Genomic DNA, 14,637 nt, shown 5'->3' on the forward strand with positions numbered 1-14,637 from the left:
CACTAAGTGGGATCTAATTGTATGTGGAGCCGTATCTTTCCTCATTGAGGAACATGTTGTAGGTTGTTCACATGCGTCTCCCACCCAGTGGACTACATTCATGGCACATCCTGATAGAAATGGATTGGGATAAAGACCCCAAACCACAAAAGGCATCATTCTGGTGGTGTCTGAAAACTGGGTGAAGGGCCACAAGAAGCTGAGCACTCTCTGTACAAACTTTGCAGGAATCCCAAGTAATCCTCATTATAGTGGACATAAGATGAAATGTAGCCGTGAAGAGATGTCATCCTACAACCAGTTTACCATTCTCATTCTGTTGGATTAATAGTGTTTATTTCATTCACCATATTAGTTTTGTGGTCTGACGTGTCACAAATCTGTCCAACTTGGCTCCAGGGTCTAGCGCAGACAGCTCTTTAAGTTAATTGGGTTATTGCTTGTATAATGGAACCTGGACAGAGAAACTGTCCTCTTCAGTAAATAAATTAAAGTTGTGATAAACACAAATAAACTCTTCCACGATTCACATCATCGATAGGTCAATGAATGTATTTAGCGAGTGCTGCCGTTGTTTTTGTTGGGGGATGCATCTTAGCTTTATTGAATAAAGGGATCAAACAGGAAGGTGACTTGTTGGTTACAATTCGTCCAAGTGCTCTGAAAAAAGAAAAAAAACAGCCAGCTTTCACATTTCCTGACCTTCTTGGAAAGTTGGCAGATGTAATCGCTGAGTTGGGTTGGGCTGTGAAACAAGTCATGGTGGGGGCTTTCCTGGCAATGCTGACTATAGGCTCACTCACTCACCATTCCTCTAACCTCTGGGGTATGTCAGAGGTAGCCAAACCTCAGCGACTGAGGAGCAAAACAATTGGCAAGTCACGGTAAGCTTAATATAATTTATTCTATGAAGAGAATTCATGCTGAAGAATAAGCCACGTGGTACTAAGATCCAGTTACAGAAGTGTATATCTGCCATAGATCACCACGCCAAATAGGACGTGTGTCCATAGACCAGGCTGCCCTGGCCCCAGTGTGATGGGTGCAGTAATGTCTTTGATTAATCTAGAGAATTTAAATACAAATCCAATACATTCCGAGTGATAAAATAAAAGGCATTGACATAAATGAGCATAAATTGTTAGATTGCCATTAACTGTTCACATTGTTAATTCTGGCTTGCACATATTTGTACTCAAACACCTACACTGCTCTGCCACTCCTGAGGAAGAGTTGGAATGGATCACTGGCATTGCTTCTCCTCAAACCCCAGGCATCTTCTCCAGTCTGTCTGCTGCAGAGCATTTTCCGATGTCCTCCTCCTGTGGCTCCCTGTGTATTCTCCGCACTTCACTCCCACCAACAATCACAGCAACTGTCCCCCAACAGAGCTTCCACCCAAACCCATCCACCTATTGTAAGGCGGGACTGTGGAGTCGGAGACGGAGTTGGAGCAATTTTGGTGTTGCTTGAGTCGGAGTCGGGAAAAAAGTGCCGACTCCGACCTCAACATAAATTTCAGAGACTATGTAAATCGGAAAGAAATCCCACTTTTTCAACATACTGTACACTTTATTTCCACCCGAGAGAATGAGAAATCACATCAGATTTTGCAAAATATTTAGATAAAATTGAACAGTCGAGCGCAAAGCGTTCCTGTTTAGCCTTTTGATGTTAAACTAATGGAATTAAGCAAGATTTTCTTGGTGGTTTAAAAGTAGAGAAATATGATCGCACATCTAAACTTACAGTACTAGAAGTCATCCCTGCTTATCCAGAAAGAGTAAAATTTGCAGCTATGTTAGTAACAGCCACACCACCCACTCACGTCAGCATGGAGAGACTGTTCGATTAGGAAAAGGGGAGATGCAACGAGACCTGGGTGTCATGGTACACCAGTCATTGAAAGCAGGCATGCAGGTGCAGCAGGCAGTGAAGAAAGCGAATGGTATGTTAGCATTCATAGCAAAAGGATTTGAGTATAGGAGCAGGGAGGTTCTACTGCAGTTGTACAGGGTCTTGGTGAGTCCACACCTGGAGCATTGCGTACAGTTTTGGTCTCCTAATCTGAGGAAGGACATTCTTGCCATAGAGGGAGTACAGAGAAGGTTCACCAGACTGATTCCTGGGATGTTAGGACTTTCATATGAAGAAAGACGGGATAGACTCGGCTTGTACTCGCTAGAATTTAGAAGATTGAGGGGGGATCTTATAGAAACTTACATAATTCTTAAGGGGTTGGACAGGCTAGATGCAGGAAGATTGTTCCCGATGTTGGGGAAGTCCAGAACAAGGGGTCACAGTTTAAGGATAAAGGGGAAATCTTTTAGGACTGAGATGAGAAAAACATTTTTTACACAGAGAGTGTTGAATCTCTGGAATTCTCAGCCACAGAAGGTAGTTGAGGCCAGTTCATTGGCTATATTTAAGAGGGAGTTAGATGTGGCCCTTGTGGCTAAAGGGATCAGGGGGTATGGAGAGAAGGCAGGTACAGGATACTGAGTTGGATGATCAGCTATGATCATATTGAATGGCGGTGCAGGCTCGAAGGGCCGAATGGCCTACTCCTGCACCTAATTTCTATGTTTCTATGTTCTCCGCTCTGAAAATAATTAAATCAGATTTAACGGCTTCAATGAAAGAGGATCTGGCAGAAGTAATTCTGTTCCTAAGGACATGTTATTAATAAATTTTTGGTATGTACTTTTGTAGCACACTTAACTATCTATGCATTTAGCTTTGCACTTGAGATTTCTTTTGTCGTAATTTAGACATTTAGCTCATACCTGTGGCCTTAGTTTAATAAACATTTGGAGTTTAGGCAGTGCAGCGTAGGTTCAGGCAGTGCACCGTAGGTTCATAAGATTGATCCTTGGGATGGCGGGACTGTCACATGAGGAAAGATTAAAAAGACTAGGCTTGTATTCACTGGAGTTTAGAAGGATGAGGGGGGTCTTATAGAAACATATAAAATTATAAAAGGACTGGACAAGCTAGATGCAGGAAAAATGTTCCCAATGTTGGGCGAGTCCAGAACCAGAGGCCACAGTCTTAGAATAAAGGGGAGGCCATTTAGGACAGAGGTGAGAAAAAACTTTTTCACCAAGAGAGTTGTGAATTTATGGAATTCCCTGCCACAAAGGGCAGTGGAGGCCAAATCATTGGATGGATTTAAGAGAGAGTTAGATAGAGCTCTTGGGGCTGGTGGAATCAAGGGATATGGGGAGAAGGCAGGCACGGGTTATTGATTGGGGACGATCAGCCATGATCAATGAATGGTGGTGCTGGCTCGAAGGGCTGAATGCCCTCCTCCTGCACCTGTTTTCTATGTTTCTATGTAATGCTTTCATAATTTTTACTTAATTCAATGAAATTTTAATTTTGTTCTAGTCCTATATGTAATTTTCTTTTCTTTCAGCAGAATCAAATGTTATTTTTTCAATAATAACCAATTAAAAAGCTACAATATTAGCTACAACCACTAGACTCAAAACTTTAAGGACATGGGTTTAAAAGGTAGCCTGATGATTCATGTAATTCTTATGAAATGCCATCTTGTATAATGTCATCATAGCAGATTTAGAATTATTGTACCTAGGGGTCGGAATCGGAGTCACAGTCAGTCGGAGTCGGGTGTTTTGTGTATCGACTCCACGGCCCTGCTTTAAGGTGCATCTTTAATTCACCTTACTAAAGCATCCATATTTGGCCTTCCAATAGATAGACACAAAATGCTGGAGTAACTTGGGACAGGCAGTATCTCTGGAGAGAAGTAATGGGGGATGTTTCGGGTCGAGACCCTCCTTCAGACTTTTTCATTCTGAAGAAGGGTCTCGACCTGAAACGTCACCCATTACTTCTCTCCAGAATTGCTGCCTGTCCCGCTGAGTTACTCCAGCATTTTGTGCCTATCTTCAGTGTAAACCAGCATCTGCAGTTCCTTCCTACACATTTGCCCTTCCAATATCCTTTCAATTGCTGAGGTGATATCAATTGCTGAGGGAATGTTCACAAATATGTTGCAGGTGATATAGTGCAGGGTGTGGGGCAGGTGATTATCACAGAGTGAAAGTGATTAGTAGAATATCCCAAGTACCAGGAGACAAAGGCAACAAAATGATGTCAGAGTTGTATCAAGCACAGAGTAATGCCCCTGTCCCACTTTGGAAACCTGAACGGAAACCTCTGGAGACTTTGCGCCCCACCCAAGGTTTCCGTGCAATTACCGGAGGTTCCCAGAGGTCTTTGTCAGTCTCCCTACCTGCTTCCACTACCTGCAACCTCCGGCAACCACCTGCAACCTCCGAGAACCGCACGGAAACCTTGGGTGAGGCGCAAAGTCTCCAGAGGTTTCCGTTCAGGTTTCTGAAGTGGGACAGGGGCATAAAAAAAGGAACAATATACATACTGTTGAACATGGCACAGCAGTGAAATGATAGAGTCACTGCCTTACAGCTCCAGAGTCCCAGATCCAATCATGACCAGATGCTGTCTCTACGGAGTTCGTACGTTCTACCCATGACCTCGTGGGTTTTCTCCGGGTGCTCCGGTTTCCTCCCACACTCCAAAGACGTACAGATTTATAGGTTGATTGTCCCTAGTGTATAGAATAGTGCAAGTTTACGGGTTGATCGCTAGTCAGCACGGGCTTGGTGGGCCGAAGGGCCTGTTTCCATGCTGTATCGATAAAGTCTAAAGTAACATGGAACAGTACACCACAGGAACAGGCCCTTCAGCCCATGATGTTCATTCTGAACATGACGCCAAGCTAAGCTAATCTCATCTGCCTGTACCTGATCAATATCCCTCTATTTCCCGCACTTCCGTGTGTCTATCTGAAATCATCTTAAACACCACTATTGTATCTATTACTCAATGTAGTATTCAGATAATGGTTTACCTAGGAAAGAAATAAAATGCTGGAGTAACTCAGTTAGGCAGCATCACTGCAAGAACATGATGTTTTGGGTCAGAACCCTTCTTTAGACTGATTGCAGCGGTCAAAAAAAATTGTAGGTCTCACAGAACTCCTGTCCGAGAGAGGGGGAAATCTACTTCAAAGTATGCATGCCTGGAGGAGTCTTTGCAGTGGAACAGCCAACATATAGAAACACTGAACTGCAGATGCTAGTTTACCATGGAAAGACACAACTTAGCGGGTCAGGCAGCATCCCTGGAGAATGTGTATAGGTGATATTTCAGGTCGGGATTCTTCTTGAAACTAATTGCAGGGTCTGGGCCCAGATGAAACATCACCAACAATTAAATGATAGAGATTGGGTGTTCAAGAAGGAACTGCAGATGCTGGAAGATCGAAGGTACACAAAATTGCTGGAGAAACTCAGCGGGTGCAGCAGCAAATGATAGATTGTTTCTTTTTGAACGATGAAGGTTGAGAGGAGGTATGATGGGGGAGGTGAGGTTATGAGCTTTAGAGAGGGTTGAAGGAAGTTGTTCCCTTTCTCAACTGGTGAGGGACCAGTATCACATATTTAAACTTTAGGCTGAAAGTTACAGGGATGTTTGAATGGAATGAAGGGTTGTGGCTGGGTGTGTGTGCATGTAGGTGTGTGTGTGTGGGTGTGGGGGTGTGTGTGGATGTGTGTGGATGTTTGTGTGTGTGTGTGTGTGTGTGTGTGTGTGTGTGTGTGTGTGTGTGTGTGGGTGTGTGTGGGTGTGTGTGTGTGTGGGTGTGTGTGGGTGTGTGTGGGTGTGGGTGGGCGTGTGGGTGTGTGTGTGGATATGTGGGTGTGTGGGAAGTGGTGCTGATCTGGAGTTTGAAGGGAATAGCACATGTATTGTAAGAAAAGTAACGTGGGTTGCATGGAAGATGCTGGAGAAGGAGACAGATGAAATTTCTGTACTTAAAAGCACGCATGGTGCTGTAGTCACTCAGCTGGTCAGGCAGCATGTCTGGAGAACATGTATAGGTCAAGACTCTACTACAGTCTTGCGACCCCTAAATGTCACCTATCCATGTTACTCCAACATTTTCTGATTTTTTGTGTATTAACCAGCACCTGCAGTTGACTGTTTCTACATTTTGAAGTTTCTGTATGATAGCTGGACAGACTTATGGGCCTGCCCCACTTAGGTGGCTTTTTAGGCGACTGCAGGAGACTTTACAGTGGCCACATGGTCGCCACATGTTCGTGGGTGGTTGCCAGGGAGTTGCCTTCATGGTCGTGAGGAGTTCCCATATTTTGGGAACTAGTCGCGGCCTCATTGTGGTCGCCGAGAATTTTTCAACAAAGTCGCCATGGGGAGTAGCGAGAATTCTCGAGCCGTAGGTTGGTCGCAAAGTGGTCCTAGTGGGTTGCCAGGAGGTCAAAGGTTCTCGGAGGTTCTCGTAGGATGGAGTCGGTGCTGACCGGTGATTTTCATTTGCTCATTGCGGAAAAAAAAAGGTAAGCAGTAGTTTTCAGAACCGAGGAACCGACCGGTAATGTTAAATATCTGCCGAACGTCACTGCCGTGTATCTCTGGCTTCTTAAAAGTTGTCGCCACTCCTTCTCCCTCCTTCTCCCTCCTTCTCCCTCCTTCTCCCTCCTTCTCCCTCCTTCTCCCTCCTTCTCCCTCCTTCTCCCTCCTCCCTTCTCTCCCCTTCTCCCTCCTTCTCCCTCCTTCTCCCCCACTTCTCCCCCACTTCTACTCCCCCTCTCCCCCCTCTTTTAAAGGACTTACCATACACTGTGCTTTAGCTGTCTTAATTAAAGCGCCAGCCAACCTTCCTGTTCATCGCAGTGTGTGTCTGTATCACCCTGGCTTTGCGTTGTGGGAATTTTTTAGACAGCGCTCCCTCACTTGCCCTGGCCCCCGCCTTTGAGATGTGTGTGTGTGTGTGTGTGTGTGTGTGTGTGTGTGTGTGTGTGTGTGTGTGTGTGTGTGTGTGTGTGTGTGTGTGTGTGTGTGTGTGTGTGTGTGTGTGTGTGTGTGTGTGTGTGTGTGTGTGTGTGTGTGTGTGTGGTGTATTCGACTCTGACAGTCGCCGTTCCAGTTCCTGGTTTTTCAGGCAACTACCGACAACTTGACAGTCGCAGGCAGTCAGCTGAAAAATTACCTAAGTTGGACAGGCTGAGAGGTGTTCTATGTCACATTGTGATCTTGTGATTCAAACTGTCCCAGGCCAGGTACAGCACAGACACAAAATACAATAACACCAACGTCCATCATGCATTCCAGGCATTGCACGGATTAAAAGCAGTTTAGCCCTTCCACTGCAACACCAGGCACCCCATGAGCAGGCAGAGACGGCAGAGGTTAAATAGACAGGGAATAAAGCCACGACTACACAACCTCTTTAAGCATTCTGTTGACCCTATTACCTCTATCAACTGAAATGTCGAACAAAAGACTCTAAACCAAGGTTTAGTTTAGTTCAGTACAACTTAATCTTTATTAACACTCGAGTAACTTTGAACATGCATGTAAACAATTAACTTCTAATAATTTTGCATTTACATTATTATATCAACTTATCACTTAAACTAAATCACGAAACTCATGACATGGAGTCACATATTACCCGTATGAATTCAGATTCACTATGGTAGGGTGTTTGGCTTCTCTGAGCTATGAACTCAGGTCGCTCCTTCTTGTGATGATTGTTCCTGGGTTGTCGCTGCCGATCTCAGACTGCCCTTCTTTTATACAATTTTTCCTTCATTCTCCGAAAGGAAGCCTTTGTTCTAACCCAAGGCTCTCACAATTCTAAAGTTAATCATTTCGAGTTGCCACTCATCCAAGTGCTGAATAAACAAAACGCATCTTTGTTCCTTATCAGGCTAGAGAGTTCTTAATTATGTTGCCTGGTCATATTTCCATTCTCATCATACAGTTTCTTTGCAAAATGGCCGTTCCCAGACATTTTATCTTCTCAAGGCTATACTACCTAGCCATGAAGTCACTCACAGCTCTGTTCTCATCAGATGTCCATCACATGACCATTTTCACAGTGTTTCTTTGTTCTTCTGTTCCCAGGGTTTGGCTCTGTGTCTCCAGCTAGTAGCATCCTCCCAACGCTGTCGACTGAATAACATCCAGTCCCAAGCTATAATTCACAGACCACATTCACCATAAATTAGACGTGAGGAAAATTATCTTCAACAATACCGGATCAAACATCCCAGGAAGCAGTAAATCACAGATAATGTGGAGCGTAAAATAACTCATCACGACTTTCACATCCATGCAGTCTAATCCATGCCAAAGCTGCAATTGCCTACAAAAGGTTTTACTTTATTATAGGAATTTAGGGACTAGAGTACTTAGCTCTGTACCTTCCCCTCCCACAGCTTCAGTACTTGAGTACTCCAGATCTGTGCCTCAACTCAGTTTAGCTGTATCTTTTGAATATCAGCTAAAGTCCAGCAATTATTTGTTATACACAGTCAAAATTTGTTGCAGTGATCTGGTTTGGACAGCGATAGACGACTTGAATTCCTTAGCACCAAAAATTCTGACATGGCCACACAGATTCTGAAATATAATAAGAATAAAAGGATGGCAAGGGAAGGAATGGGTCCCCTTAAAGATAAGTTCAGTTCAGTTTAGTTTATTGTCATGTGTATCGAGGTACCGTGAAAAAACTTTTGTTATGGTCGAACCAGCCAGAAGTGCATGGCTATCTTTGTGTAGACATGGGGGAGATGTAAAATGTATATTTCTCATCCATTTTTACAGAGGAGAAGATCATTGACACTAAAGAATTCAGTATAAAGTGTTATGTCTTAGTTCATATACAAATTATGCAGCTATGGAAACAATGTCATAAAGTTGGAAGGCTGTGGAAGAGATTTGCCAGGAAGTTATCTGGACTTGTGGACTTGAATTATAGGGAGAGGTTGGATAGGGTGGGACTTATTTCTTTGGAATGTAGAAAACCTTATTGAGATGTACATGTTCATGAGGGGCATGCATAAAATGAACACTCACAGTCTCTATCCCAGGGTAAATGTCCCTATAACTGTAGGGGGCATGGAATTAAAGTGATTGGGGAGATATTTAAGAAGAACCACATGGGCCACCTTTCCAGTCAGGGAGTAATCCATATATGGAATGAGCTGCCATAGGAAGCAATAAAAGCAGATATAATTATGACTTTTAAAATATATTCGGAAAAATATATATGGATAGGAAATAGTCATTGTGTCATCGAGTCATAATGTTGATCAAGATGCCCCATCTACATTGGCCTGACCCAGTTTGGCCCATATCCCTCTAAATCTGTCCTCTCCATGTACCTGGCCTAATGTCTTTTAAATCTTGTACCTGCTTCAACAACCCACTATGTCCCAGTTCAGTCCATTAACCAATTAACCTGTGTGAAAATGTTGGCCCTCTGGTTCTTGATGTTCCCACTCTGGGTAAAAGACTCGTTGCATCTACCCTATCCATTCCCCTCATGTTAAGAGGGCCATGGGACAGATGCAGATAAATGAGACTGGCTCAATCTTCCAAAGTGGTTGACATGGACAAGGTGGGCCGAAGGTCCTGTTTCTGCATTGCATAGCTCTGTTGCATTATGATTCTACAACACAATAAAATATATTATTTAATAAAGAGGAATGTCTGCTAATAATTAGAGCTCAGAATGACCAATGTTGCCAAAATTCCCTTTTGGAACTGATATAGAAACAAGGCTTCAGCTGATCCGAGGAATATTGGCAAGAGCAACATATTGCAGTCAAATTAATTTCAGATCAATTTCTGCCAATCTTAGTTTCAATATTTATGTTCAGAAATTGGTTCCAAATTATTTCCCTTTTCGCCAGTACCAGAGGTAGACAATCGACTAATCCTGACTAGACAGAAGCAAGGGAGCTTCAATCTAATGACACATAAAATGAGCAGATGTTAAAAATCTAAAATAATAGCAGAAGATGCTGGCAATATTATGATGGAAATGTAGCAGGACAAGCCAGATCTGTGGAAGGAGGGGCGAGTTAACGTTTCAGTTTGAGTCGAAGGTTATAGCCGGGAAGGAGACAAAATAAGATTGTTAAGATGTGGTAAGGGAGGTCTGATTGGGTAATTGTATCTGTGATATTGGCTCAGCTTGTTTTTCTTTATCTTTTTGTTCTTTATTTTTATCCATCTGGTAGTGGAAGATATGCCTAGAATAATAGCCCTGTCCCACAGTGCGAGTTCATTCCAAGAGCTCTCCCGAGTAAAGAAAAAATCAAACTCGTGGTAAGCACGGAGAATGAACGTAGCGGGTACGTCGGAGCTCGGGGACGTCTCTTAGCGCTAACGGCAGGTACTCTGGAAGACTCGCTAACGGCAGGTAAGCATGGGAAGACTCGTGAAGATTTTTCAACATGATGAAAAATGTCCACGAGAGCCCCGAGTACCGACGAGTGGCCATTACTGTAAATCTCTGAGTTTGAATCAGGGCAAACTCGGGAGAACTCTTGGAATGAACTCTCCATTATTTTATCCGTGTTTTTTTGTCTATGTTCACTCTAACTACTCCATTCACACATTGACAAGATAACATTGTTCACATCTTATCTCCATGGTCACCGTGGTTTTATCCTATCAGAAAGGTTCTTCCTCCCTCCAGTTCAGAGAGTTCTAGGTTAGTTACCTAGAATTGGAGAAATCAATGCTCATACCATTGGACTCAAGAATATGAGTTGCTGTCCTCCAGTTTGTGTGTGGCCTCACTCTGGCAATGGAGGTGGCCCAGGATAGAAAAGTCAGTGTGGGGATGGGATGTGGGTGTTCAAATGGTTTGCAGCCAGAAAATCCAGCAGGCCTTAGCAGACTGAGCATTAGTGTTTATGGATTTATGAACTCATGATATGTGTAGCTTTATTGTTAAAAAAAAAATGGAAATAATACGAAGGAAGTGTAGATTTTCCTTACGGTTTGTTGTCCATGAAAGGTACTAGCCTCCCAGTTCCGCATGTCAATGATCCAATTGAAACGAGGCCTGGTGGATGTAGATGTTTGAAGGTGTGATGTTAGCTGGGAGTTGTTAACGGAAAGCCCTGCTAGTTGCAATGCTGACTGCAGGTCAGGTGGTGGTTACGGCGATGCAGCGGTAGAGATGTTGCTTTACAGCGAATGCAATGCCTCAGATCCGGGTCAAGTCAAGTCAAGTTTATTTGTCACATACACATACGAGATGTGCAGTGAAATGAAAGTGGCAATGCTCGCGGACTTTTGTGCAAGACAAACAACAAAACAACCAAACAAATTATAAACACAATCATAACACACATATTCTTTTGCATAATAAATAATGGGAGGAAAAACGTTCAGTAGAGTTAGTCCCTGGTGAGATAGGCGTTTACAGTCCGAATTGCCTCTGGGAAGAAACTCCTTCTCAACCTCTCCGTTCTCACCGCATGGCAACGGAGGCGTTTGCCTGACCGTAGCAGCTGGAACAGTCCGTTGCAGGGGAGGAAGGGGTCTCCCATGATTTTATGGGTTCATATCTCCCATGGGTTTCATCCCGACTACTGGTGCTATCTATATGGAGTTTGTACGTTCTCCCCGTGATCTGCGTGGGTTTACTCCGAGATCTTCGGTTTCCTCCCACACTTCAAAGACATACAAGTTTGTAGGTTAATTGGCTTGGTAAATGTAAAAATTGTCCCTAGTGTGAGTAGGATAGTATTAATGTGCGGGGATCGCTGGTCGGCGCGGACCCAGTGGGCCAAAGGGCCTGTTTCAGCGCTATATCTCTAAACTAAACTAAAGATTCCAGGGCTGTGGGGCAGCAGTTTAAGAAAGCATTGACCATGGTTTTTAATACAAAGAAATGCAGAGGCAGGGAGGTGCTTGACCTATTTTTCAGATACAACCACTATTTCTCTGCAATTCACATTCACAGGTCAGTCCCATGCTCAAGGATGGAATCCATTTAAAGTAGTCACAGTAGTCACACTTAATGTGTACGAATGAACTGCGGATGCTGGTTTAATCCGTAGAAAGACACAAAAAGCTGGAGTAATTCAGGGGGTCAGGCAGCATCTCTGGAGAGAAGGAATGGGTGATGTTTCGGGTCGAGACCTTTCTTTAGACTGGTTAGGCATAAGGGAAACAAGAAATATAGATGGTGATGTGGAGAGATAAAGAACAATGAATGAAAGTTATGCAAAAAAAGTCACGATGATAAAGGAAACAGGCATTGTAAGCTGTTTGTAGGGGGAAAGTTGGGTGTGAGTTGGGTGGGGGAGGGATAGAAACAGAGGGAATGCCCTGGCTACCTGAAGTGAGAGAAATCAATATTCATACCACTGCCCAAGCTGAATATGAGATGTTCCTCTAATTTGCATTTAGCCTCACTCAGACAATGAAGGAGACCGAGGACAGAAAGGTCTGTGTAGGAATGGGAAGGAGAATTAAAGTTTCCAGCAACCGTGAGATCAGGTAGGTTCAGGCGGGCTGAACAAAGGTGTTCCACAAAATGATCGCCCAGTCTGCGTTTGGTCGCGCCGATGTGTAAGAGTCCACATCTTGAACAACAGATACAGTAGATGAGCTTGGAGGAGGTTCAAATGAACCTCTTCTTAACCTGAAAGGACTGTTGGGGTCCCTGGACAGAATCGAGGGAGGAGGTGTAGGGACAGGTGTTGCACCTTCTGCAGTTGCAGGGGAAGGTACCTGGGGAGGGGGTGGTTTGGGTGGAAAGGGATGTGTTAACTGGGGAATTTCGGAGGGAACGGTCTCTGCGGAAGGCAGAAAGTGGTGGAGATGGGAAAATGTGGCTAGTGATGGGATCCCAGTGGAGGTGGCGAAGATTTTGTAGGATTATGTATTGTATGCAACGGTTAATGGGGAGAAAGGTAAGGACTAGGGAGACTCTGTCTCTGTTGCGACTAGGGGGAGGGGGAGCAAGTATAAGCTGCAGGGTACTGAGGAGACATGAGTGAGGGCCTCATCTATAATGGGATAGGGGAACCCCCATTCCCTAAAGAATAAAGACATCTCAGATGTTCTAGTATGGAACACCTCATCTTGGGCACAGATGCGGCATAGATGGAGGAATTGGGAGTAGGGGATAGTCTTTGCAGGAAGCAGGGTGGGAAGAAGTGTAATCAAGATAGTTGTGGGAGTCAGTGGGTTTGTAATAGACGTCAATTTCCTGCGATGGACACTGTGAGATCAAGAAAGGGGAGGGAGGTGTTGGAAATGATCCAAGTACAGGAAAATTGGTGGTGAAGTTAATGAAGTCCATGAGCTCTGGATGGGTGCAGCAGGTAGCACCAATGCAGTCATCAATGTAATCGAGATAGAGTTCGGGGATAGGGCCAGTGTACGCTGGAACAGGGATTCTTCAATTTCTCTCACTTCACCTAGCCCCTGCATTCCCTCTCTCTCTATCCCTCCCCATCCAAGTCGAACTAGTTTCTCATTTTCACCCTACAAACAACTAACAATGGCCTGTTTCCCTTATCATCGTTACTTTTTTGCAGGCCTTTCATTCATTGTTCTTTATCTCTCCACATCACCATCACGAGAGCAGTATTCCTCTCGTTTCCCTCATCCAGAACCTGTCTGAAGAAGGGTCTCGACCCGAAACGCCACCCATTCCTTCTCTCCAGAGATGCTGCCTGTCCCACTGAGTTACTCCAGCATGTTGTGTCCTTCTGTGGCCACCCTTAAACCTATTGTAGACCATTAAATCCACTACTTACACATGAATGTTCTGCTGGAAACATTTCTCACACATCAGCCGTTTGCTCTGGGCTGCACCTTTTGCTGATATATAAACTGACAGCTCACAACTTACCCTGATGCTATGATAATAGACTGAGTTTAAACCTTGAGATTTACTGGAAAATAGTGAATGGTTTTGACTTATTCAGTCAGGCATATAATGCAGAAAATCAGCCCAGTTAAAACATGACAAGTATTTACCTCCTCAGGAAAATACTGAAGGTGTATAATGCTGTGGTTTGCATAAGTTTGTGTTTTTAAATTGTTGATCTTACAATAGTTTTGACTTGTGGACTCCAGTCTGCTGTGGACTCTACAGCCAACACGGGAATGAAATGATCACCAAGGGCTGGGAACTCTGGACTGACAGAGTAACGATTGCATGACGTGGACACACATGCAAGGATTGTGGTGGCTCGAGTGCTGGCATAAGCACATTCCTGAACTCAGCAACTCATTGCCAGAGCCCTAATCTGCCTGCATGTGATGTGCAGGCATCACCCACGTCAGCTTCATTGCTTGGATGGGGTTGTTCAGATTTGTACACTCCACACCTTCCATGATCAGACTGCAGCTCATCCTCATTAGTCCAGTGAAGAGAGACGGGACTCAGGTCTGTGTTTTTTTTCCTGTATCCCCTGACTTCCCTTCCACTGCGGACATTTAATTAAGGATGGAGTAGACTCCCCATCTGCTCTGACAAACTGCAGCTGCCACCTCCACTCCTCCATTCCCATTGTTGCATTGCAGGCTCCATCATTAAATCATTTAAGTGAAATCATTAAATATCTTAAATATATTGTTGTTATACACTATGTCCAGTTGTGGAGTAAGGAAAGGATATGACAGCAATCTTATATCTGTGCAAAGGTTGCTGCTGTGGATCAATTCACTTGTTTTGGATGATTGCATTTGCTCAGAGCTGTCTAGATGTTACAGTAACTTCATTTTAATGGTACTGTACTT

The sequence above is a fragment of the Leucoraja erinacea genome, chromosome 11, assembly GCF_028641065.1.
Source record: "Leucoraja erinacea ecotype New England chromosome 11, Leri_hhj_1, whole genome shotgun sequence".
Classification (NCBI taxonomy): domain Eukaryota; kingdom Metazoa; phylum Chordata; class Chondrichthyes; order Rajiformes; family Rajidae; genus Leucoraja; species Leucoraja erinaceus.